Raw genomic sequence first — 22,285 nt, 5'->3', positions numbered from 1 at the left:
AGGCTTTAGAGCCTTTAAATTTGCCGCTCCAAGACTGTACAACAAGCTTCCACTTAATATCAGGAGGGTTGTAAATATCAAGTCGTTCAAAAAAATAATGAGACTCCTTTTTGCTGAGTGCTGTTTGGATTTGGCAATTAACATGGAGTGTGCCATGCAATAAAAGGAAATCTTAGAATGTGTCTGCATTATTATGTAAATAATGAAATGAGTTTGTGGGTCTCGCATAGCGCCTTGCGGGGAGAGAGAGAGAGAGAGAGAGAGAGAAATTAGCTAATTATTATTTTGAATTGAATGTTAAGCTGGCCTTGTGGCATCGATGTATTTTATTTTATAAGCAGCCCATTGTATTTTACACACATTCCCATTAACTTGACAGCCTAAAAGCTACGGTATATAATTATTTTTCACTCCGGTAACGCCTACATTGTTAAATCTAATTCGTGGGAGTGTTCAGTGCAACGATTTTTCTTAGTAACATGTATAGTGAAATAAAAAAAAGTGTGAGAGGTCTTCGTATAGCTATGTTCCAAATGAACAGTTGAATTCATAGTCTGCCTATAAATATTCCCTTTCTTATACGCAAGGAAAGCGTTTGTTTGCTATTTAAGGAAATTTTACATCAGCACTGCAGAGACACATCCTACAGTAACAAGCTATGGCGGCTGTTTAGTATTAACAAATTGTTGCTTCGGTTATTAGTCAGCATATATTACTTATCGACAGCTCTCCTAAGAAGGTGAGTTGGAGTATTGCACTGTATAACATTTGGGCAATCATGTGAGATTATTTAAAATAATATTCATATAAAATCAACGCATAATTTGGATAAGCTGACCAAGTGTCGTTGCTCTTGGCCAAGCTAGGAGAGGCAAAGCTGCTGGTCCATGTTCATTTAGCGTCGTATGTCATATGTTTTCATTTTTTTTCCTTTAGGCTTTTTTGTTGTTAATATCATTGAATAAAGATAATCAGGAAGCAATATCTTGAGCCAATTTTGACTAGGGTAGAGTGGGATCTTCGGACCTAGGCCTGCCGTAACCTGGGCTTTTTGTTACATGAACTTCGCAAGGCAATATCTTATTGACTAATCCGTTTCAATCCCCTGAGGAGCCCCAGTTGATAGGCCGATTGGCAGCTTTGAATGTTGGGGAAACTTGAATGGGAGTGAAAGTTGGATTTAGCCTAATTGTATTTTTGGAAAGCTGAGTGGGTAGAATGCAGAGTGAAAGGTCATGACTTAGGTATTATTTTAGAAAGAGGAACCAGCCCAAAATGACATGAAAATATGTTTTTCTAGGTGATTTTGATGTGTTTTGCACGAATATCACCTTCATTTTCCTCAGAAATTAACGGTTTTAGACTTTACTTGGAGCACCTACAGTTTCCCGGGCCCACTCGACCCGTAGCACCTACAGTTTCCCGGGCCCACCGACCGAAATCGGCGGAAGAACACCAAAACCAACATGTCGTGCTTGCCAGAATCTTTAAATATGCGGATAAGGCGCGGCGCCGTTCCTTTGTAACCCCTGTGGCTACAGCGACACATTACCCTTGGCAGAAAAATGTCGTGCTTCCCAAGAATCTTTAAATATCACGGATAAGGCGTTATTTTCCACGCTTACTGACAGCACACATAAACAGGACGACATGTTGGTTTTGGTGTTCTTCTGCCGATTTCGGTTGGCGGTCAAGTGGGCCCGGGAAACTGTAGGTGCTCCGAGTAAAGTCTAAAATCGTTAATTTCCGAAGAAAATGAAGGTGATATTCGTGCAAAACACATCAAAATCACCTAGAAAAACATATTTTCATGTCATTTTGGGCTGGTTCCTCTTTCTAATAATTTACCATGACTTACTTAGGGGGTCCAGGAGGCAAAGCCCACACAGCCAGGTTAGGGTATAGCATCCGAGGTTAGGCTAGGTTATGTAAAGGTAAATCTGTTTAGGGCATATTCCCACAGAAATGCCTAGCCTACTACAGTAACCCTGTCCCCTCCCTCTGCATTTGCTCCAAGGTTTTATCTCTGTGGTCTTTCCCTCTCATTATAAGATATTGTGGGGTGTTATAGGCTTTTGAGCCTCTCCTGTTTCATGTCCCTCAAGAACTTGACTAAGAAGACTCCTCCTTGTAGCCTTGGCTGCTGCCAAGCGAATTAGTGAACTACAGGCTATGGACAAATGAATTGGTTTTGCCCAGGGAGATGCAGTCTGTACTTTCACACTAGGTTTCTTGGCTAAGAACGAGACAGCATCCAACCCCTTGCCGCATCTCGTTCACCATTAAGAACCTTATGGACATTCTCAGTCCAGAAGAGGAGGAAAGTGTCCTTTGCTCTGTTGGGGCACTTTAGCATTAAATAGACAGAACCAAGAGAATCAGAGGCCCTTCCAGTAATCTATGGTGTTCTGTCAAGAATCCCTCTTGACCCCTATCTAAAAACACATTGTCATTTTTTCTAAGGAATCTTATTACAGAGTCTCACTTACAAATCCAGGAGGGTGTCCTGCCTACCTTTAAGGTGAGAGCGCATGAGATTAGAGTGGTTGTCATTTCGTATGCTTTCAGGCATAATATGTCCCTCTCGGCAATCCTTCAGTCAACTTACTGGAAGTGTATGTCCATTTTTGCAACGCATTATTTGAAAGAAATAGAAACAGTTTTTGAAAATTGCATTACCTTGGGACCTTTATCAGTGGCTGGCATGGTATTAGGGGAAGAAGCGTAGGAAGCATTCATTTTTATCCTAGGGGGTACTTCGACCTGGAGTACCCACCGGTCTTTAGTGGTTAGGTGATGGTTTTTTAGTTTTATAGCAGTGTAGGTGACAGCATTGTCTGGTTTTTTGTTGTTTGGTACTGAGCCCAGGGCAAGGGGAATTGTTCTTCTGCTCTGTGAGCAATCAGGATTGTCCTTTACTCCAAAGCCCCCGCTTAAAAGTAGAGACGACTCGTGGCTATTCCGCTACGTCACTACAGGTCAAGATGAGCACTGACCAGAGGCAGTAATTACTGTACTGTACCTGCAGTAGCTCTCTTACCAAGTAAGGAAACAACAAGCATTGTTTGAATGCTAGCAAATTGTCAATTTCAGATTCATTTTCATGACTGAATGTTTTGGAGTAGAGTATGTCCATGGATCCCACCTCCCAGCAATGTGGGATTCAGCTCTGTAATTACTGGGTAAGTTACTTATATGGAAGTGTTATTTTCATAAAATTAAGTTTCGTATATACTTACCAAGTAATTACAGATCGGAGCCCTCCTTCCTCCCCTCTCATGGACATAAGGGCACAAAAGAAGTGACGTTTTATGCTTTGTTGTTCCTATTGTTCCCCAGTAGTGGTTGGTGTAGTCACCTACACAAAAACAAGTGCTACCACGATTTTTTGAATTTAGGCTGCCGTGCGAGTGGAAAAGTATAGCTGTATAATTACTTGGTAAGCATACAGTAAACCCCCGTATTCGCGTTCTCACGATTCGCGGACTCACGCATTTGCAGGTTTCTCTGTGGAACATATCTATCCATTCGTGGCATTTTTCACTGAGAAATATTCAGTAATTACTGTTTTCACTTATACAACTTACCCGGTAGTTACATATAGCTGTCGTCTTTGACGTCACGGCAGTATTCAAATTTCGCGCTAGCGCTATCGTTACAAAAGGTGATCCCTCTACCCCCTCCCTCTATCGGGGTATCGGGAACCGTCCCAAGAACACGTCATTAGTTTTTGCCGTGCCGAACCGGTAATACGGTTCTGCTGCTGGTAGTATTTCTCAACAATTCGAACTTCTAATTCCTTTTTTGGTGAAGTACTCGGTTTGTTGTTTTTTTTTTTTGCTGGCGCTAGTTATTGCTTGAGGGTTATTATTAGTTAGACTATTATGTCTGATTCTGGTTCTAGTGGTATCCGGTTTTTGCAGCAAAGGCTGCAAAACCAGGCTTGTTAAGCTTAGTTTAGATCCGCACACTACGTGCTTTTCATGCAGGGGCAAAAATGTTCTGCTGATTTGACTTGTAACGAGTGTGAACTTCTAACTTTGTCTGACTGGAGTGCTTTGGGGAAGTACATGAAGAAGCTAGAAAGAGATAGGATTAGGAAGGCCTCTTCTAGGTCTTCGAGGTCAGGAGGTAGTCAAGAGGTTTTCGTAAACCCTATTATCCCTGCTCCCCTGTAGTTCCTGTAGTTTTACCTACCGGACACCGTTTCTCCCAATCCTGATACCGTGTCAGTCCTTAATGCGTTTATGTCTTCCATGCAGAGAATGGGGACAATTTGCAGTGTTAGTAGACCGCAGTGATAATGCAAGTGTTGTGCCTTGTGTAAGTGTTGTGGAGGAGGTAGCTTCTCGGCCCATTCACGCTCCCAGGTCTAGGCCCCTGTCAGGCTCCCAGGTTCCAGGGAGAAGGCATGCCGAAAGCCGAAAGGAGGTGAGTGGGACCTGCTCCCGAGTAGTTGCCCCCTCAAGCAGTCCTGTTGCCGCTTCCCAGGCTGCTGGCCCTCACCACTGAAAAGGTGAGGAGCGGAGAGTGTCGAGTGGATCCAGTTGGAGTTCCTCCCGCCTAGAGGTTGGCGTTTCGCGACGCTTCTAGACCTTTGAAGAGATCTCGTCTGCTTTCACCATTGAAGATTCCTAAGAAGAAGGCTCTTCTGGAGGATCCTACCCCTTCCTGTAGCTTTTGGGCAGAACCGGAGAGGCTTTCTTCGTCGGACTCGTCTCATTCGTTTTCGGCTGATCCTCCCTATAAGACGATTACATCTGAGAGGTCTGCTCCTTTGGCGCCAGCGACTCCTGTGACTCCTGTTCCTGTGGCGCCTGCTCCAGCATTCGATGGACCTCAACAGCTTGTGATTGACGGAATTAACGCCCGTTTGGACTCGATTTTACAACTTTTGTCTAAAAATCAAGTCTCTTCTTTGGCTCCTCCTACGATGCCAGCGGCGCCCACCTCAACTCCTCGTTCTGTCGCCGGCAGCGCCGCCACTTGCGCCTCCGTTGGCGCCACCTTTGGCTGCTGTGCCGATTGCGCCTCCTTTGGCGCCTCCTGTGATACCAGCGGCGCCGCCTCGACTACTCTGTCTGCCGCTCGGTAGCGCGCACTAAGGCTGCGCCTTCATTGGCGCCTCCTGTCGTTGTGGTACCGACGGCTCCGCTTTGGCGCCACCTTGGTTGCTGTATCAACTGCGCCTCCTTTGGCGCCTCCGATGGCTCCTCAACAGGCTCAAACTCTTTCGGTGACACAGCAAGAATATGTCACGAGCCTTCCAGCCCCCGCTCGTGTAACTCAAGTTTCAGTTCAAGGAGACTTGGATGAAGATGTTGTCCAGCTGGACTTATCCCCAATTTCTGACGAACTCCTCTCAGGCTTAGAGGAGCAGTGTAAGGAGGAGAAGTCTCCGCAACTCTCTTCTTACAAGAAGCTCTTGAAGTTCTTTATTGAGAACTTCCTGATTCGTTCTCGCCTGCGGCTCCTCCGTCTCCTGGGTCCCAGTACAAGAGGGACAAGGCTTCTGTTTCTTCTTCGGACTTTACCAAACTTGTCCTGTCCGTCTCGGCGAAGAAAGGCCTTAAGAAGATGGATGCTTGGCTGGCCGAGAAGAGAGAAATTGGAAAGAACGTCTTCTGTCTTCCCCCTCCTCGTCGTTCCTTCCGTAACCGAGTTGGTACGAGACTGGGGAAATGTTTTCCCTGGGTGTGGCTGCCTCCGCACAGGGGACTTCTCCAGTCTCATGGATGCCAGTAGGAGGACCGCACTTAATTCTCTGCGAAAGGTCTTCTTTACGTCCTCCGAACTGGATCAAGTTTTCAAGAGCGTATTTCGGACTCTTGAAATAGTGAGTTTCCTGGACTGGGCTGAGAAGCAGGAAGATTGATTTTAATCTTCCTTCCGAGCTCTTGGATGATGTGGTAGCCAGTGGATTGCATGGAAGGGGCACCACACGCCAGTGCAAGAACTGGCCTCTTTATTTACGACAGGGTTCTCAAAAGAGGCAACTTTGGTGCTCCTTCCTAGCAAAGGTGTTTCTTCAAACCAGAAGTTGGCTCTCTTGTTTTCTCCTTTAAACAAGGCTCATCTGTTTCGCAAGAGTTGGTTGCTGCAATTTCCCAGGCGTTAGCCCAGAAGTCAACCCAGGATCTTTTGTCGCAGTCTGCCAAGAAAGCGAAGAGACCTGTGCTTTCTACACGCTTCTGTGCGCGGTGTTTCGTCCCCCGCTTTCTCATATGGACAGTATAAAGGAAGACCCTCTAGACGTGTTTTGGCAGGGCCAGAGGAAAAGGCAAAGCCACGCCTAGAACCTCGACGGCCCCAGAGAAGAAATGAACCTTTTGTCCTCCATTCAGCTGTAGGAGCCAGACTGCAAAGGTTCTGGCAAGAGTGGCAACAGATCTCGGCAGACCCTTGGACGATCCAAGTTTTAAAGGAAGGATATGCCATCCCCTTCCTTTCCAAACCTCCTTTAGTGGAGGCTCCAGTTTCTTTACAGGCGTGCTCGCACAACTCCATGAAACTAGACGCCCCTTCGCTCAGAAGTCCGAGCCATGCTGGAGAAGGAAGCGATAGAACTGCTTCATGCCCCTCTATCTCCAGGTTTCTACAATCGTCTGTTCCTGGTTACGAAAGCATCAGGGGGATGGAGACCCGTCCTGGACGTGAGTGCGTTGAATGTCTTCGTTCAGAAGACAAAATTCTCCATGGAGACAACTCAGTCGGTCTTGGCGTCTTTACATCAGGGGATTGGATGGTTTGATAGACCTCCAAGGCGCTTATTTTCACGTCGATACACCCAGATTCAAGGAAGTTCCTGAGGTTCGTCTTGAGGGACAGGTTTATCAGTTCCGTTCCTCTGCTTCGGTCTGTCGACAGCCCCGCAAGTTTTCACAAGGGTCCTGTTGTCAGTAGCCAGAGATCTTCACCTGGAAGGAATTTGAGTTTCCATGTACCTCGACGATTGGCTGCTCAAAGCTGCTTCGAGGGAGAGCTGTTTGGAGGACCTATCAAAGATTCTTCAATTAACGAAGTCTCTAGGCCTCATTATCAACGAGAAGAAGTCTTGCCTTACTCCCAGTCAGCAGATTGTCTATTTGGGAGTGAGTCTGGACTCTCAGACTTTCAGGCTTTTCTGTCCAACCAACGGATAGCCTCATGCCTGCAGAAGATCGACGACTTTCTGCAGAGGAAGATTTGTTCCATGAACGAATGGATGAGCCTCGTGGGAACCTTAACTTCAGTGGAGAAGTTTGTAAAACTGGGCGCTTGAACCTGAGACCACTGCAGTTTTACCTGCAAGAGAAGTGGCCCAGGAAACAGTTCCCGGACTCCTTCACATTCGCCATTTCGGAAAAGATAAAGGAGTGCCTCCGTTGGTGGAGGTCAGAAGGAAGGCTGTCACAAGGACTTCCTCTTCAGCTTCCGAACCCAGACCTAACTCTGTTTTCCGGCGCCTCTCGGACAAGGGCTGAGGGAGCGACTATGGGGACAAAAGAAGTTTCGGGCCAGTGGCAAGAGAAGAGAGAAACTGGCATATCAATCGAAAAAAGGAACTAAAAGCGGTTCACTTAGCCCTGTTAGCCTTTCAAAAAGAAGTGGAAGGCAAATGCGTCTTGGTCCAGGCGGACAACACGACCGCTCTGGCATACATTCGGAAACAGGGGGCACTCACTCGTGGTCCCTCACGAGACCTCGAGGAGCTACTAGTTTGGGCGGAGGAGATCGGGACCAGACTAGTAACGAGATTCATTCAAGGGGAGAGAAATGTAGCAGCGGACCTTCTCAGCAGAAAGAACCAGGTCCTATCCAACGAGTGGACTTTACATCCCCTAGTTTGCGAGGAGCTTTGGAAGATATGGGGACGTCCGCTCATAGATCTCTTTGCAGCCGACAAAACGACTCGGCTGCCCCTTTACTGCTCTCAGTTCCAGACAACAAAGCGGTTTCGTGGATGCAATGTTCATGGACTGGTTGGACCTGGACCTGTATGCCTTTCCCCGTTCAAGATCCTGCGGCAAGTCATCTCGAAGTTCTCAAGCCATCGAAGCGTAAGGATGACTCTGGTGGCTCCATTCTGGCCGCCCAGGGAGTGGTTCCCGGACCTTCTAAACCTACTGTCAGACTTTCCGAGACTTCTGCCAGAGAGACCAGATTTACTCAGACAGCCGCACTTTCAGAGGTTCCACCAAAACTTGTCCGCTCTTCATCTTGTCGCCTGCAGACTGTCAGGAGACTCATCAGAAAGAGAGGCTTTTCAAGAGAGGCTTCGGAAGCTATCGCGAAGCCAAGAAGAGAATCCTCTGACAATGTTTACCAGGCGAAGTGGACACAGTTTAGGTCCTGGTGTCGAAGAGAAGGCGTGTCTTCTTCTTCGACGTCTATAGCCCAGATGGCCGATTTTCTCTTGTTCCTCCACAGAGAGAAAAAGCTTGCTGTACCTACCATTAAAGGGTATAGAGCCATGTTAGCCGGTCTTTCGACATAGGGGTCTTGAAGTGTCTTTGAGTCAAGACCTTTCAGATCTGATTAGATCATTTAATACGTCAAAGAGAGACCAGAAGAGACCAGTGGCGTGGAATCTTGACGTAGTGCTGAGATTGTTACGGTCTCAGTCCTTTGAACCGATGGCGAACATCTCCTTGAAGGATCTCACGAAAAAGACTTTTTTTTTGGTAGCTCTGGCTACGGCCAGGAGAGTAAGTGAGCTACATGCGATTGACAAAAGAGTAGGCTTTGCTAAGGGGAAGGCAGTATGTATGTCTACTCTTGGTTTCTTAGCCAAGAACGAAGACCCGTCTAGACCTTGGCCAAGAGAGTTCGAAATTAAGGACCTTTCCCAATTGGTCGGTCCCGAAGAACCCGAAAGGTACCTCTGCCCTGTGAGAGCTCTCAAGTTCTACGTTCAGAGAACGAAGAAGCTCAGAGGTCCCAATGACCACCTCTGGTGCTCGGTTAGAGATCCTTCTAGGCCTCTCTCTAAGAATGCCCTTTCTTTCTTTTGAGAAGCCTGATAAAAGAAGCTCATGAGCAGTGTGCTGACTCGGAGATGAGTATTCTTAAGGTAAAGCGCACGAGATTAGAGCGGTTTCTGACTTCTGTAGCCTTTAGCAGAAACTTATCTGTGAAGGACTTGGTTAAGTCCACCTTTTGGAGATGCAAGTCAGTGTTTGCATCGCATTATTTAGTGGACGTGCAAACTGTTTTGAAGAGTGCAGTACGCTGGGGCCCTTTATTGCGACTGACACGGTGTTGGGGAGGGTGAAAAGGAGTCCGCTCCTTAACTAACATTTTCACCTTGGTGTTGGGGTTGTTGTTTTTAAGGTTGCCTGGAGATACATGATGTGTTAGTATCTTCCAGTTTTTAATCTTTGGTATTGGTTTTATGGTAATGTTAGGTGATCCCTCGTTTTGTTGTTCGTTGTACTGCGCCTGATCAAGGGCATCAGACTTGTCCGTGCGCAGCCATGTTCTCTCACGGCAGGTACTGTTTTTATTGTGTCCACACACGGATCCCCTTTATATCCTCTCGGCACAATATAAAGGCCAGCAGACTACAGAGGCAGTAACCACTGAGTCAGCTACCTTTAAAGGTAAGGAACCTATGTCTAACTTGTTGCAAGTAGATAATTCCAAGAATTTTATTAGCTGCCAGTGCCCCACCTCCTCAAGGTGCCAATCAGCTATATGTAACTACCGGGTAAGTTGTATAAGTGAAAATGAAATTTTTATGATAAAATAACGTTTCACTTATACTTACCCGTTAGTTACATAATCATAACCCTCCCTCCTCCCCTCACCTGGGCAGTTGGGCAGAAACTTATGGCGTGTTCTTGGGGCGGTTCGATACCCGATAGAGGGCGGGGTAGAGGATCACCTTTGTAACGATAAGCGCTAGCGCGAAATTTGAATACTGCCGTGACGTCAAAGACGACAGCTATATGTAACTACCGGGTAAGTATAAGTGAAACATTATTTTATCATAAAAATTTCATTTTGTTCATGAGACTTACCTGTCAGATATATATATAGCTGTATTCTCCGAATCCGACAGAATTTCAAAAACTCGCGGCACACGCAGTGTGGCCAGGTGGTTAGTACCCATTCCCGCCGCTGGGAGGCGGGTATCGGGAACCATTCCCATTTTCTATTCAGATTTTCTCTGTCTCCGGTACTGTCAACATCTGTTTTCAGTACCTCCATCTTTGGATTTCGTTAACTCGTTTCCACTTAAGTATTCTCTTTGACTTTTGGTTTTTGACTTTGGATTGTGGATTGGCATATGCTTTTTGTGGACTGTTTTTGAATTTGCTCTTGATTGCTCTTTGAATGATGTCTGGAACTAGTTCTGCTAGCTTTAGAGTAGGCTATGTTGTGTGAGTGAGTGTAAGGTGAGGCTACCGAAAGCTTCGGTAGACCCTCACTCTGTTTGCATGAGGTGTAGGGGGCATGTCTGCTTGATCAATGATTGCTGCAAGGAGTGTGAGTCTTTGTCGGATGCAAGCTGGAAGATTTATGATTCCTATGTTTGTAAGTTGGAGCGTGACAGGATCAGGAGGTCTTCCTCCAGGAGTGTTTGTAAGAGTCAGGGTACTAATTCCTCTCTTGATAACCCAAATATAGACATAGTTTCACCTATCCCTGTGGTTTTGCCTTCAGGCCCTGAGGTTGTGTCTGCGGAGGGTTTGGCCCTGACGGAGATTATGAACACCATCCGTGCTCTGGAATCAAAAGTGACGTCGCTTCAAAGTGCAGTGAAGTGTAGTGATCCCCCTAGTGTTGTGGAGGGGGCGTCAGATCGGCCCCATAACGCTTCTAGGCCTGGACCTCTGTCGGACTCCCAGGACTCAGGGAGAGGGCATGTCGAAAGCCGTAAGAGGGTTACGGGGGCTTCCCACCGATCTGGCGTCCCTTCGGCAGGACTTGTTGTCGCTTCCCAGGCTGCCAAGGATCGCGCGCATGCACGTATCCTTAAGGACTGCTTCTCGTCCTCCGAGGCGTCCTCCCCTCGTAAGGGGTGGAGCTCTCGGAAGGACTCTCGCCCGCTGAAGAGGAGCTTCAGAGAAGAGGACGCTTCACGTCATCTTTTGCAAGGCATTGTTTCACCGTCATCGGGGTGTTTCGACGCTTTCCCGCCACAGAAGAGGACCAGGGCGTCTTCAGAGGAGGACGTTTGTGAGCGCCCCAGTCGCTCCAGGGAGAGAGCTGTTTTAGCTCCCGTGAAGAGGAAGAAGGCGTCCCTTCGCCCCTCGTCTTCTCACAGGATCAGCTCTTCCCCCGAAAAGGAGACCTCTCCCTCCAAGAAAATCTTGCTGGATATGCAGCGTCAGTTGGCTTCTCTCTTTGCAGAGAGGGAAGCAGAGCCGTGTCATCGACGCAAGGACTCGAAGTTGCCCATCAAGAGGTCCAGAAAGTCCCCCTCTCCTGCGCCTTTTTCGTCGTCTCCGTCACCTGCTTCATCGCCCTGTCGTCCTCACGGCTAGCTGGTTCACCATCGTAACGTTCGTCTGCAGCGTGACGCTCCGCAAGCAGCTATCCTGGACGCCTCAGTAGCTGCTCGTCAGGACGCTCCTCTCGCTACCGTGCAGGACGCTCGGCTGGACGCTAGGCTGGACGCCCGGATGGACGCTCGTCAGGACGCCTCTTTGGTTGCTCGACGTGACGCTCCAGAGCAATCAAAGACTGCGGGGAAGAAGAGATCCCTCCTGCGTGTTGGGCCGCAAGGCCTTCGTTCTCCTAAGGTGTTGGGAGACTCTCTGGTTTCTCCCATTGAAGAGGGAGAAGTCTCTGGCGAGTCGGAGCCTGCGGACATTGAGCAACCTCCTGCTTCCTCGTCTACCGACTACCAGGTGTTGGCCGGTCTTCTTAAGGACTTGTTTGGTGACAAGTTCAAACCCTCGGCTCCTCTCTCTCCTCCCTTTGCAGTTAGCTTCGTCCAAGACGAGGAGAGGGCCGGGGTTTGTTAAAATGACTTCATCTCTTGCTACGATGGAGGAAAGGAAGACCCAAGGCAAGACTTCTTTTGCCCTGCCTCTGTCCAAGGTTTGCGGTAAGGCAGGTATGTGGTACGAGACAGGAGAGGACGTCGGCTCAAGAGTTCCTTCTTCGTCCCAGGGAGATTTGGCCAGCCTAGTCGACGCACCTAGAAGGTCCCTCCTGTCTGCAGCCAAGGTGTCTTGGACTATGTCGGAGACGGACCATCATTTGAAGGGACTATTCCGCACCATGGAGGTTTTCAATTTCTTGGACTGGTGTTTGGGAGCTTTGGACGTCAAGCTTAGAAGCCCCGACTCGATCAGCCTGGGCGAGCTGTCCAGCGTGGTGAACTGCATGGACAAGGCTGTCAGGGATGGCTCAGAGGAACTGGCTTCCCACTTTTGTACGGGCCTCTTGAAGAAGAGGGCCTTGTACTGTAACTTTATGTCTAAGTCAGTTTCTCCGTCGCAGAGGGCAGAATTATTGTTCGCCCCTTTGTCGAACCATCTCTTCCCCCAGTCTTTAATCAAGGACCTCGCCGCTAGTCTGAAGGAGAAGGCCACTCAAGACCTCTTGGCCCACTCGTCAAGACGCCCAGCAGTCCCTTTGACGTCGTCGTCGGTTCTGACCTCCAAGAAGAAGAAGCCCTTTCGTGGAGGAGCTTCTTCCTCGAGATCGTCTCCCTGAGGAAGAGGTTTTTCCAGAGGCGCAGCCCCACAAAACCTAGGGGCAAGAAGTGATTTACAGTGCCTCCAGACACCTGTGGGAGCCAGGCTTCTTTCGTTTGCGGGAGCCTGGAGTGCAAGAGGGGCGGACACCTGGTCCCTCGAAGTTCTCGAGAGAGGATACAAGATCCCCTTTCTCGACTCGCCACCCCTGTGCACGTCGCCCAGGGATCTGTTGCCCTCCTACCATCAAGAGAAGCAACAGATCCTGTTCGACCTTTTGGAGCAAATGCTTGAAAAAAGAGCTGTGGAGCAAGTCCTGGAGCTGGACTCCCCAGGATTCTACAACCGACTGTTCCTAGTTCCGAAACAGTTGGGAGGATGGAGACCAGTCCTAGATGTCAGCAGACTGAACCGCTTCGTAGTGAAGGAAAATTTCAAGATGGAAACGTCCCAGTCTGTTCTAGGAGCATTAAGACCAGGAGATTGGATGGTTGCTCTGGACTTACAGGATGCTTACTTTCACGTTCCCATACATCCCCAGTCGAGGAAGTACCTGAGGTTTGTACTAGGGGGACGAGTCTTTCAATTCAGAGCTCTTTGCTTCGGGCTAAGCACAGCTCCCATGATCATCACAATTATCATGAGAAATGTGGCGAGATGGCTTCACTTGGCGGGCATTTGTATCTCGCTTTACCTGGACGATTGGCTCATCCGAGCCTCTTCACAGTCAAAGTGTCTGGAGGACCTGAATTCGACTTTAGAGTTGACGAAGTCCCTAGGACTTCTAGTGAATGAAGAAAAGTCCCATCTGATCCTGACGCAGTCCATCGTCTATCTGGGGATTCAGATGGATTCAGTGGCTTTTCAAGCTTTTCCATCCCAGGAACGTCAGCAGCAATGCTTAGAAAAAGTCTCACCCTTCCTAGGGAAGGAAACATGCTCGGTGAGGGAATGGATGAGTTTGCTGGGGACCATTTCCTCGCTGGAGAAGTTTGTTTCCCTGGGAAGACTTCATCTCAGGCCGCTCCAGTTTTTCTTGGCGGAAAACTGGATAGACAAGGAGAATCTAGAGGAGACCCTGAAGATCTCTCCCGTTGTCAAGAATCACCTGAGGTGGTGGCTCGACCCCTCGAGGTTGGCAGAAGGGGTTTCTCTACGCCTTCAGAGCCCCGACCTAGTGTTATTTTCTGATGCATCCAGGGAGGGATGGGGAGCAACACTAGGGGGGGAGGAAGTGTCAGGCACCTGGAGAGGGGAACAAGTGTCCTGGCACATCAATCTCAAGGAGTTAGGGGCGATCCTGCTGGCCCTACAATTCTTTGAGAGCCAAGTGTCAGGCCGAGTGGTACAAGTAAATTCAGACAACACCACAGCCCTGGCATACCTCAAGAAGCAGGGAGGAACTCGCTCCCGGTCCCTGTTCGCCCTGGCGAAGGAAATCCTGCTTTGGGCCCATGCGTGGGGGATCACGATCCTTACGAGGTTCGTTGCAGGAGTGGAGAATATCCGCGCGGACCTTCTCAGTTGGCAGCGTCAACTTCTGCCGACCGAGTGGACCCTTCACGAGGAGGTTTGTCAGGAGCTGTGGAGGTTATGGGGACGTCCCTTGGTGGATCTCTTCGCGACGTCCAGGACAAAGAGGCTCCCTCTATACTGTTCTCCCATTCTAGATCCAGGAGCAGTAGCAGTAGATGCCCTCCTCTGGGACTGGAAGGGTATGGATCTCTACGCCTTTCCTCCCTTCAAGATTCTGGGGGAGGTAATCAGGAAGTTCTCAGCGTCGGAAGGGACGAGGATGACGTTGATCACCCCCTTTTGGCCAGCGGCAGAATGGTTCACAGAGGTCATGGCCTTCCTGGTGGACTTCCCAAGGACGCTTCCCCTGAGAGTAGATCTGCTCAGGCAGCCCCATTTCCTAAGATACCACAAAAACCTCCCCGCTCTGAGTCTGACTGCATTCAGACTATCACGAAGTTGGCAAGAGCGAGGGGGTTTTCGAGAGCAGTGGCAAGGGCTATCGCCAGCGCCAGGAGAGCCTCCTCCAATGTGGTCTACCAATCTAAGTGGGCCAATTTCAGGAAATGGTGCAGAAGCAAAGGGATTTCCTCAACCACGACCTCTGTGCCGCAAATAGCAGACTTCCTGCTTCATCTCCGAGAGAAGGAAAAGCTGGCAGTCTCAACAATTTAAGGCTATAGAAGTATGCTGTCGGCAGTCTTCAGACATAGAGGTCTAGACTTGGCCGACAACAAGGATCTTCACGATCTCTTGAGATCCTTTGAGACTGTGAAGGTACCTCAACCCAAGACGCCTCCCTGGAACCTGGATGTCGTTCTGAAATTTTTAATGTCAAATTCATTCGAGCCTCTTTCTTCGACTTCTCTCAAGAATGTGACAAGGAAGGCTATTTTCCTAACTGCTCTGGCGACGGCGAAGAGAGTTAGTGAAGTTCAAGCCATCAGCAAGCACATAGGCTTTAGAGGGCCCAATGCCGTATGCTCCCTAAGTCCTATGTTCCTCGCCAAGAACAAAAATCCTTCAAACCCTTGGCCCAAGAGTTTTGAGATCAAGGGTATGACAGAAATTCTTGGGCAAGAGTCAGAGAGAGTCCTGTGCCCTGTCAGGGCTCTCAAATTCGACCTAGACAGGACGAAAGGAAGTCGAGGCCCGTCGGACAATCTGTGGTGTTCTGTTAGAAGACCTGACTTACCGATGTCCAAGAATGCTCTGACATTCTTTTTAAGAAGTACAATCAAAGAGGCTCATTCTACCTGCCAAGACAGCGACATGAGACTTCTGAAAGTCAAGGCTCATGAAGTGAGGGCCATTGCGACTTCGGTGGCTTTCCAGAAGAACATGTCCCTTAACGATCTTCTGGGTACCACCTTCTGGTGAAGTAATTCAGTGTTCGCTTCACATTACTTGCGGGACGTGAAGACGACTCTCGAAGACTGCTCTTCGCTAGGACCATACGTTTCCGCAGACAATGTTGGGGGCAGAGAGCAATACTCATCCTATCCTTTAGGGGTTAGGAAGTATTTTTTAATCTTGCTTTTGTGTTTTTGGTTGTTGGGTGGCCACCGAAGGTGGACGTCCCAGTCGTTAACCTATGTTAGGTTCAATGACTTAGATAGGCTCGGTCAGGTGGTTGGTCGTTGCTCCTTTTGCCCTCTCAGTATGGTCGTATGATCTAGGCCCATTGTGGTCAAGCCCCCGTGGACAGATCATCTAAAACTCACCAGCTATATAGGTCACTACCTTGCTGGAGACTCTAGTAAAGCAGAAGCAGGCTTGGGTGACAGTAACCACGAAGTCAGCTATGCTAACACGTAAGGAACCAAGGCGTCAATCGCCTACATTTATTTGTTTTCTAAATCCTATTCTGTCTCCTCCCACCTCCAATGGTGGGATTCAGCTATATATATATCTGACAGGTAAGTCTCATGAACAAAATGATATTTTAATGATAAAATAAAGTTTGTTCATACTTTACCTGGCAGATATATATAATCATAGTGCCCACCCTCCTTCCCTCAGGAGACAGTGGCACTAGAAAATCTGAATAGAAAATGGGAATGGTTCCCGATACCCGCCTCCCAGCGGCAGGAATGGGTACTAACCACCTGGCCACACTGCGTGTGCCGCGAGTTTTTGAAATTCTGTCGGATTCGGAGAATACAGCTATATATATATCTGCCAGGTAAGTATGAACAAACTTTATTTTATCATTAAAATATATTTTCATATAATTTTCATGAATAAATGCACTTTTTTGTGATAAAACTATTAAAATCTCAGGTATTAGCATTTTTACAGGGTTTTTCTTGTGTTTAAACTATCAAAATGGGCAGTTTTAAGTGTTTTTAGAGGGGTTTTAAGTATTTGCGCATTTTAGCTATTTGCGGGGGGTTGCGGTACTCATCCCCCGCAAATACGTGGGTGGGGGTTCACTTTACTATATATGAAACTTAATTTTGTCATGAAAATAAATTTTTTTTTCTTTCTCACCTTTTCTTTTTACTAGTAATTTTCCTATTTACATCCAGTGCCAGGTCAGACCAAATATTCATGAAATAAAGTAACTCAGATCTTTAGTTCCTGAAGAGGCTTACCATATAGCCCCTCCAATTGCCTCACAGTTGCAGTCACCAGCATTTGCAAACCTTGACCTTAATGAATCTCTAAAGCTGGTAAATATTCTTATACACTGCCTTGATTTCTTTGTATTTTATTCTAGCTTTCTTTGAAACTTGAAATACCGTAGCTGTTTAGGGATCTAGATGTTTGTTAATAGCTAGTTGCATGACCTTTGGCAGCTCCAAAACCAAGATCATGTATCCATTTACACTAACATAAAATCCTAGTCAGTAATTGCTCGTATTTTTGTCCCTTACAGCAGGAAATAGTTGATATTCCAGTATAAGAATGACCTGATTAAATTCTAAGAATCTAGAAGAGAAATTTGTTTCTATTTGATAAAGATTATAACATTTTGCACCAAAGAAGTGCTGTGGAAGGTTGCAGTTAGAAAAATAAAAAGTCATCTCCTTGCCCTGTGTCTGTTGTTTCTCATTTGTTGTTGTCCTTGGTAAGTTTATGAATCCTAACTTAAGGCCAACCTTTTGCCGTTACATGTCTTTACAGTAAAGCCCCGTATTCGTGGGGAATGCATACCGCACCCTCCCCCCCACAAGTAGCGACAATCCACAAATACTTAAAACCCCTCTAAAAACACTTATAACTGCCTATTTTGATAGTTTAAACAAAAAAATCCTCTAAAAATGCTTATACCTGAGTATTTTAATAGTTTTATAACAAAAAGTGCATTTAGTTATGAAAATATAAAAATACAGTAATTTTAGTGAATATTTCTCAGTGAAAAATATCGCAAATGGGCGAATTTTCCACAAATAACGGGTAGATGTTCCACAAAGAAATCCACGAGTACGTGAGTCCGCGAATATTGAGACCACGAATACGGGGGTTTTACTGTATACTAGTGATATTCAGTGACGCCTGACTCTTCATTGTAAGTGTAGTTTGCTTGCAACCTTGTACTGATAATAAGCCTCCAAGTTTGTGATGATGCTGTCCAAGTTTCTGAGGCTTTTTTTTTTTCCAAGAGCCTAACGTGTGGTTTTGTCTCAGAAGCAGAATAGTTGGGAACTTGTCATCCTTTGCTTTTGAGATTACTGGAATGTTTAACATCAGCCTATCTGTCTCAAGTCTTTGATACTGAGGAGCTATAGTCTCATCTTTGACAAAGCACATGTCCTTCTGTACAGTACAGGCAGTCCCTGGATTACGACGGGGTTTCCATTCCTACACTGTGTCGTAAGCCAAAAAATCTTCGAAAATTGTCAAAAATCCAAAGAAAACCTTACTTTTAATGCTTTGGGTGCATTGAAAATTATGTAAACTGCACTTTTATTGAGGTTTTCACCCAAAAAACCTCCAAATTTTTATTATTCTGGTGTTTTGGAGTCATATTTCTTCCATCGGATCGGCATCGTAACCCCGGAACATGCGTTGTAAACTGGGAAATGATTTCTGATGAATATATTTGAAAAGCGTCGTAACCTCGGAACGTCATAAGCCGGACCCGTCGTAACCAGGGGACTGCCTGTATATGTTTTACACTCAGGGGACTGCCTGTATATGTTTTACACTCACCAACTTCCCCAAACATATTCTGCAAGTAGTAAAGCTCATGTTAAGCTATGTATATCTCCAGGATTGGGAAAAAATACATAAATGTATTTTTGAGTACTGTATAGACTGACATAACTCCACTTCATGTGCATTGTTGATTATGGTACAACACTAAAGTAGTTGGCTCATAACACAGGGTCACTTGAACTAACCCTGCATAGAAAAAAATAAAATTGCATCTGTCAGTGCCTTTAATGAGTGATTAGTTATGCTATATTCACAGTAGAGCTATTTTATGAATACTGTATGTACTTTTATGCCCATCAAGGTATTTCTTCATTGCTGTGGAAATGCTGTAATAGCCAAATTGAAATTTATAGTTTGCTGAATCTGATATTGTTACAAATTAGTAACATGTTCCATTGTTTAGTCTTGAGGCTTACAGTGCTAGAGTACAATTTTCTTGTTAAGCATAATTTTTATAATTATATTTATGTGGTAGAGGCAAATGTGTAGTGTGCAGCAAATTTTTAAACCTGAATTTTAACCATTGCTAAGGGAGTACAAGATTGAAGGTATGGAGCAGGCTATGGAAATGTATGCCGTAGCTTGTTCTCTTTAATAACTTCAAGTTCCCAGACACTTGAGTTCTTGATTTTATCACTGTGATAGAGAGCTTGTTTCTCTTCTAATCCCCTAAAGGAAATACTGTAGCTGATGTATGGTCATGTGATGTTTTATATATACTAATTTATTACAGTTGCCAGTCATAGCAGTGCATTATCTTGATTCTTTTCAGGAATCGGTTCATGAATTCATAAATGGACAGTACTCGGATTTGCTTGGCTAGGAATTTAGTTTGAACTTGTGGTTCTTATCAAACATGGCAGACTTTGGACCGTTTATGTATATGCTAGCAGGAAAAACAGTGTAGGAAGATGATTCCACAAGATATATCAGGGATATGGTGTACCGTAAGAAAGGTTATTGACAGCTGAGGGCTAGATTAGCTCCCCTAACAAGTATTAGATATGGAATTGCCAAGTTTGCATATTATTATGGCTAATAATTAGTGTAACCAGACAACTGAGCTAATTTATATAAATCTCTTAGGGATGCTTTCCAAGTTACCATAAATTGATGCTTTATCAAAGCTGGATAAACCTTGCATAGTGTACATGTATAAATAGGTGCTCTCAATTTTAGCATAAATGTATTTTTAGAATTGAGTGAAAAAATAAGTGCTCTACTCATTAGCAAATGGTCTTTGTGACTGTCATCTGAAGGTAGGATAATGCCCATCAGCCAACAGATGTTTGGAGTAATAACCTTGGTTTGGTGATTCATATAGGTAGATACAGATGAAAAGTTGGTGAGCATGGATGTGAGTAAGTTTATCCAAGACAAGATTAAATGTCATCTCATTGACTGTAGTGGTGTTGATGAGGTTTTTGACACTCCTTGATTACAAGTTAAAATATTGCAATACATCATTAGTCAGGAAACCCAGAAGTTCTTCTCAGAGTCAGGTATTTGTTTTTTTCTCAGTGCATTCTGCTTTACAGTCAACCCCCGGTATTCGTGGGGGATGTGTACCACAACCCCCCACAAATAGCTAAAATCCGTGAATACTTGACTCCCCTCAAAAAACACTAATAACTGCCTATGGTAGCTTGGTAGTTCAAACACCAAAACAACCCTTGAAAAACACTTATACAGGCAGTCCCCGGTTAATGGCGATCTGGTTTTACGGCGCTTGTCTAGTGACAAAAATCGGCAACTTTCGGTGCCGAAAATTACCGATTTCCGCTTATTGGAGCTGATAATTGGCTATTGGCGCCGATACATACCTAACAGAGGTGCCGATAACTGAAAATCAGCACTTTCAGCGCCGATAAGCCCCGAAATTCGCTGAAAAAGCGCGAAAATCGCTGATTTTCGGTTATCGTTTCCTGAGAACGGAACCCCTGCCGATAACCGAGGACTGCCTGTACCTGAGTATTTTAATAGTTTGATCACAAAAAAATGCATGTAGTCACAAAAATGATATGAAAATACATGTACAGGAATTAGTGAATGTGTGTACAGTACTGCATATACGTTCCACAGAAAAATCTGTGAGTAGGTGAAGCATCGAATCCGGAACCGCAAATAGGCGGGGGTCCACTGTATCCTGAACTCTTAAACTTAAAGTTTTCACCAAAAGAAGTAAATGCTTTAAAGGTGCTTTTATTGTCATCCATAATTGGGTTTGGAAAGTGGAGATGGAACCTTTATAATCTCCATAAATCTTGTAATGTATGGTATAAAATTGATAATTTATTGCCTCTTTTGAATATCTTTGTCTTCAGTAAGTCCCATTCTGTTCCTGACCCTTCCACTCTCCCTCCCTTCGATCTGGGGAATCCTTGGCGTCTGGCCCTTTATGCTCCCGAGCACGAAGGTACTCTCACCATAGAGGGTTTGGGCACAAGGAGACTGGAGGAATTGGAATTCTATCCTCCGGACCTGACATCCCCCTACACAGGTTTTGCCATGCTGAGGAAGGAGGTTTGGAACAGGTCTGATAAAGTCCCTAAGGAGACCGTTATCTATCCTAGAGACCAAGCCCAGTCGTCTGTGATGAGGACACTTACGGAGTGGCAAGCGGAGAACACTAGGCTCACACCAGCCAAGGGAGTGTTCACTATGTTCACTTTAGGTGATATTCTCCTTCCTCCTTGTACTTCGAAAGTGGCCTCTCTGACTAGTCAGGCTTGCTTAGAAGGTAAACCCCTCCCTCATCTCCGGGAGACGGACCCAACATCTCTTGTCTTTCCCGGGGGCACCGAGTTCTGGAAGGGAGCCCCTAATACGTTTACAGTGTCTCGTCTTGACCCAGACTGCGCTTCTGACCTGTTCAGTGAGCAGCTCCCTAAGATCCCGGCGTCGCTCCTGAAAGCAGAAGCTGATAGTAAGGATAGGCTCGCCAGGTCTTTGAACTCCCTGACTTTGGCAGAAGCAACTTCTTTGGTTTATAGGGAAGATTCCTTGTTCCAGGTCTTGACGAAATCTCTCTTGGCGAATTTTCAACAAGACCTGTTTGACTTTATGACTGCCCGACTGGCCTGCCGGAAGCATATCTTTCGGCAGCCACAGTTCGGCATGAACCAAATAAGCTTCTGAAGAGTTCTGTCTGGGAGCTAATCTTTTCCCCAAGAAGAAGTTGACGCAGTCTTATCTGAGGCGGCTAGGGTCAATCAGAGTCTCCGTTCTCGTTGGGGTCTGCCCTATAAACAGAAGCAGTCAGATCTTGCCGGGCCTTCCCCAAAGTCCGGCAAGAAATTTAAGCATTTCAAACGCCTCCTGGCTCAGTCCTTTGTCCAGGTTCCCTTACAGGATCAGCCTTCAACCTCTTCCTCCCAACCTCCGCCTCAGTATGTCCTGGTGCACCCGTCACATCAGTCTCTTGCTGCCCCCTCCTACGTCTCCTCCCCGGCTTTCAATGCTTCATATGAAAGCCAGGGGAAATTTTTCGCTCTGGGCAGTCAACCAGAGGCAACAGGCCCCGAGGCTATGTTAGGGAAGAGGAGCCCCCTGCCTCTCTCCCAGGAACAGAGGAAGTCGAGGCTCCAGAGGGAGGAAGCAAACGCAGGACCGATGACATACATCCAGTGGGCAGGAGGCTATACCATTTTCGGGCCCAGTGGACCTTCTGTCCCTGGGCTCAGAGTATAGTTTCCAAGGGCCTAGGTTGGAGTTGGATCGATGGTCCCCCTCCACCAGTCAAGTTTTATCAGACACCAACCAAGGATCTCGAGGACTTTGTGGAAGATCTTTTGCAGAAACAGGCCATCAGGAAGGTGAGGACACTGAAGTTCCAAGGCAGGCTCTTCAGTGTTCCCAAGAAGGGTTCCGACAAGCGGAGAGTAATTCTGGACTTGTCCTGTGTGAATTCCTACATTCGTTGCGACAAGTTTCGGATGCTTACAGTCTCCCAAGTTCTGACCCTACTGCCCCGT

General features: G+C 46.5%; 1 protein-coding gene across 1 annotated transcript in view; it reads left to right on the top strand.

The window, feature by feature from the left end:
• Positions 1-613: 613 nt before the first annotated feature.
• Positions 614-22,285, top strand: part of LOC136852524 (ATP-dependent DNA helicase RecQ-like) — a 155,207-nt gene continuing 133,535 nt past the window's right edge. The window contains 1 exon segment of the mRNA XM_067127235.1: positions 614-739. The gene's annotated coding sequence lies outside the window, so the exon portion shown is untranslated.

Source organism: Macrobrachium rosenbergii, chromosome 25 (assembly GCF_040412425.1).
Source record: "Macrobrachium rosenbergii isolate ZJJX-2024 chromosome 25, ASM4041242v1, whole genome shotgun sequence".
NCBI lineage: Eukaryota > Metazoa > Arthropoda > Malacostraca > Decapoda > Palaemonidae > Macrobrachium > Macrobrachium rosenbergii.
This window is presented reverse-complemented; position numbering and strand designations above follow the sequence as displayed.